This window comes from Meles meles, chromosome 11 (genome assembly GCF_922984935.1).
Source record: "Meles meles chromosome 11, mMelMel3.1 paternal haplotype, whole genome shotgun sequence".
In the NCBI taxonomy this organism is placed as follows: Eukaryota; Metazoa; Chordata; class Mammalia; order Carnivora; family Mustelidae; genus Meles; species Meles meles.
Window position 1 is genome coordinate 2,654,230 of NC_060076.1, and position 4,437 is coordinate 2,658,666.

At 62.3% G+C, this 4,437-nt stretch overlaps 1 long non-coding RNA gene across 2 annotated transcripts; it reads left to right on the top strand.

The window, feature by feature from the left end:
• Positions 1–202: 202 nt before the first annotated feature.
• Positions 203–2,413, top strand: LOC123953140. Of its 2 annotated transcripts, none has more exons than XR_006820809.1 (3): positions 203–1,630; positions 1,730–1,835; positions 2,172–2,413. It is a non-coding gene; the product is annotated as an uncharacterized LOC123953140 (long non-coding RNA). The 2 variants fall into 2 exon arrangements; XR_006820810.1 differs by having other exon boundaries at positions 203–542; positions 656–1,835.
• Positions 2,414–4,437: the final 2,024 nt, after the last annotated feature.

Sequence of the window (4,437 nt, forward strand, 5' to 3'; positions counted from 1 at the left end):
GCCTCTCCGAGAACTCTAAAGCCGAGACCAAGGGCCATGGCCTTGACCATCAACCCTGGGCATGAGAGACCACGTTTCCTAGCACACACACTGCTTAATGTTTAACTTCCCAAAAGATTTTTGTCAACCGTTATTGACATTAACTTTGTACATACAAGAACGTTCCGAGGAGTCCACCCGGAAATCCATCGGGCACCGGCCGCGGCACACATCCCCTCTGGCCTCGAGGCCCGCGTCTTGTCCTGTCCAGGGGCTGGCGGTAGAGGGCTGTGCCGGGTTCGGGGTGCAGGGATCGCAGGGCACAGAGCTGCAATCTGACTTCCCCTCTGCCTGCTGTTCCTAGACTCTGCTCACGGCACCTGTCCCGTCCCGGCCCCTGCCAGGGTCAGCACTTGCTGAGATGGTCCCCTGCCTGTCCCCTCCGCTCTCCTAAGGGTCGGGGTGATACACCCCACTTTCTTAGCTGGGCCCCCCTTAAAGCAGACTAGAGACGAGGATGGAGGTGTGGGCACCTTGCCGGGAGCACAGCACGGAGTGCAGAGGTGAGGCGAGACAGGCAGGAAGACAAGACAGGTGCTCTCGTGAGGGTGGCGGTGTGGCAGGTGTCGGGGGCTCTGGGAGCCTGCAAAGCGCACCCAGAACTGCCCCCTCCCAGGGGCTCCCTACCCTGACGCACCAACACCCCGGCCGAGGGTCATTCGTGACGTGGACTCTGGCGCCTCCGGCGGACCTCACGCGCCACTGAGGAAAGGGGACAGCCTCACTGCCATCCGCGGTGGACCCCTGTCCGATCGGGCGCCGTGAGTCCTCCCGCCCCTCACTCCTGGGTTCACCCTGCTTACTCGAAAGACCTCTGCCAGGAGACGCAACCACCCCCATTCAGAAGATTAGGATGCGGAGGCCCAGACTCGTCATGGGGCCTTGCCCTGTGGCACCGTTAACAGGCGGTGGAGCTGGGTTTGCAGGGCCATGGGCCACGCAGTGTGCTCCGAACTGGTGGGTCACACTCCCTGAATCCCCAGCCACGCAAGCACGGCTGTGTGCAGGCCTCGGAACTCCGAGTCGGAAAGAAACCCGGGGTGGCTGCCTTCTCCCGAGCCGTGTCCAAGGAGGCCACCCGTGGGGACAGGAGACCTGGGATGGCCAACTCTGTCTCCAGGTCGGCGGGACCTTGGCCAAATGGAAACCCTCCGTCTTTCCGTCTGCAAGTGGGAGAGGGGGCTCAGAGCTGATGAGTGCAGGCACAAACCCACATGGAAACTCTGAGAACATTCCTGAGGGCGGCGAGGCTGACCAGGCCCTCCGGAGAGTCTTGGACAGAAAGTCCAGTGCTTTTCCTCATGGAAAACTCCACTGCAAATGAAGCCGAAGTCATGCTCAGAGTAACTGGCGGGGAGACAGGGAGCCTGGGGCCCTGCCTGTGGACCAGGCTCCTGGAGAGGTAATGCCCCCCAGGAGCATTCCCACCGTTCTCCCCTTTGCCCTTCTGCCGTGCAGGCCGAGTGCGCCGAGGGAAAACCAGTCCTCCTGCCCTCTTGGGGCTCTTGGCCACTGGGAGTCATTTCTGGAGCGACCCCGTCTCCCTAAGCCTTCGAGTCGCTTGGCCTGGAGCTTCTAAAAGCCCCTAGAGGTCAGGGAGCGGGTGTGTGGATGCTGGGGTGCAGCGGTATAGACCTGGGCCTTCCGTTCAGGTTGGGCTGGGCTGCTGGGGACGCTGCGTTTTGTGCAGGAACCTTGACGTCAGCCTGTCGAGCTTTCTGGAGCACCTGCAGTACTGGCCAGACCAGAGGACACCTGCCGAGGGGAGGCCGCCACGGTGCCGAGCAGCTGGGCAGGTGTTTGTGGTCTGGGATGGGGCAATCCAGGCACAGACCCACCCCAGATCCCACAGGGATCTCCGAGGGGCTCCGAGATGTGCTCTGTTCTGGGGGGGGGAGAGCGGCCTGAGCGCCGTAGGCAAGCCGGTGGGGCCGCCCCGTTCCCTTCCCAAGGCAAGAGCCAATGTCAGCTGGCACAGACTGAGCACCCCCGCCGGCTTCCTCAGAGGGGAAGGAGACGCAGGTTCTGCTGAGGGAGCTCTTGCTGGCTCCCGCTGGGCTCTGGCCAAGTGTGGTTTCTGCGTTGCGTGCTTCAGCCCCGCCTTTTTCTAAAACACCGTGGCTTCTGTGCAGAGCCTCACCCCTGCTCCGGCCTCCGTCTGCAGCCACTCGATTCCCGCCCACCTGCCAGGGCCCTGCCAGCCGCCAGCCGTGATGCCTTCTAGACTCAGACACCATGCACCGTGCTCTCCGCAAGACCCTGGGTCCCAGAATCTGGATGATGTGAGTTAAAATCCCAGCCCCGGTGCTTTACCAGCAGGGTGCCGGGGGCCGAGGCCTGGCCTCGGGTCTTCCATCTGCGGAACGGACTTGCTAATTCCACCCCGCCGCGCCCGGCCGAGGGAAGGCAAGACCCGTGCCCGGCGCGTGCGCCCTCGCTGCTGGTAGTGTCATTCTTGTTTTTGTGTGTCTCACTGGGCGTCCCTGGGTTTGCCGGACCGTGGGCCACGCAGTGTGCACGAGAGTCCCGGAGCCAGCACAGCGGCCTTCCAGACCTTCCCGTGGTTTTGGCCTCCGAGTCCCACGGCGGGACAGACCGAAGTCCAGGGGCATTAACTGACCTGGCAGGTGTGAGAGGCAATGCTTGTGCCGTCGACCCCCGGGGGGGGGGGTCGCCTTCCCCTGCAGCCTCCCGCCTCGCCTCCTCTGTCGGCCTGAGCCAAGGTGATGGACAGCCCCAGCAGGCGCCCCCCTGCCCCGGGGCGGTGGGGACAGCCTCGTGAGAGCCGGGGCCAAATGGAGGCCTGAGGGGAGCAGGGCCGGCTGCGGCCAGGGCCCAGGTGGAACAGAAGCCCCACGCTTGAGGGCCTCCGCAGGGCTGTCGCCAGGGACGGTGCCCCCAGCCCCCGTTCCACGGATGGGACCACTGGGGCCTGGAGGTGAGGGACTGGTACCCCTCACTGCCCATCGGAAGCAGGGCCAGGGATGGATGCCGGGTCTCCTGTCTCGTCCGCAGGAAGGGACCCCCAGGTCAGAGGCCTGGGGCGGTGGGATGCTCCTCGCTCTGTACCCTGACCTGGGCCCACTTCACCCGCAGCTCGAGGTCTCAGCTATTGCACAAAAATCTGAGGAGGGAGGTTTGGATCTGTGCCATAATGGTTTTGCCAGGAACATCCTCTCTGCTGGGCTAGACCCTCCGGAAATTTCTGAGGGAACTGAGACTCAGGCCAGCCCATCCGGGCACAGTAGTCTGGGGGTGGTGGTGCTGGAGAAGCACACAGATTCCCAAATGGTTCTAATTCCAGAAGAATCGGTGTGGTTTGCGGCAGAGGGACAAACACGTGCCCCGAGGAAAGACCCTCCCCCACCCCCACGGGGCCAGGACTGGCCCACGCTTCCGCGCCGCTCACCGCCCACCAGAGACAGCTATGGAACTGGGGCGAGCTCGGGCTTCGGTCTGCAGGTGCAGGGGAGTTGAAGGCCTGGCCCACAAGACGGCCCAAGCCCAGCCCGCCCCGCCCCACCGGTGCTCACATGAGGAAAGACCACTCAGTCCCTGCAGCTCACCGGTCAGCTCAGGGCTGGGACGGCCACCAAGCCCTCCCCGTCCTTCCTCCCAGGCTCACAGACCAATGGGAGCCCCGTCCTCTCACCTGGACCCGCAGAGCCAGGCACAGGCCTGCCTGGAGCCCCCCAGCCCCCTCCTCCCTCCAAGGGACTAAGGGAACATCCATTCCCCCACCCGATCGTCGCTAACCCAGCACCTGACAGGTGTGGCCACTGAACTTGGCCCCGCAAGAATGCAGCAGTGAGCAAGGTGGGTGTGAGTCCTGTCCCCGGAGGCCACTCTCTGGTCTGAGTCTATGCAGGATTCCACAGCCAGAAAGCCAAGACACCTGCTAGCCATAACCCTGCCTTTCAGAAAACCCTCAGCTTCTGTTGTGAACCCACAGGAGAGAAAAAACCACCCTCTTCCTCTTGCACGAGGAAACATCCGAAAAAGCAATGCTGGGCTCTGCTCCAGGAAAGCCAGTGCTATGGGTGAGAGCTGTCTCACATAGTCACGACGGCAAACTCCCCACGCTTTCTTTCCTCGCCAGGGGTGCTAGGAAGCTCGAGCTCTCGTTAACTGTCCAACAACACATTCTCTAGTTCATGAGCTGATTCTCTTTCCCCTCTCCTTCTAGATTGTTCCGGAGCTTTTTCTTTGATTTCTCGGTTTACGTTCTGTCTCAGTACGTATTTTTTTCAAGAAGATTCCCAACTTAGACATAGAAAATGTTGAACTGTGTGAGACCCCCAGGCACCTCACATTGCATAACGAATACCTTCCCACTGTGTCCTCAGAGCGCTCGTCAACACGCACACTAAGCCCTCCCCTTAGTCCTCTCTCCAGGAC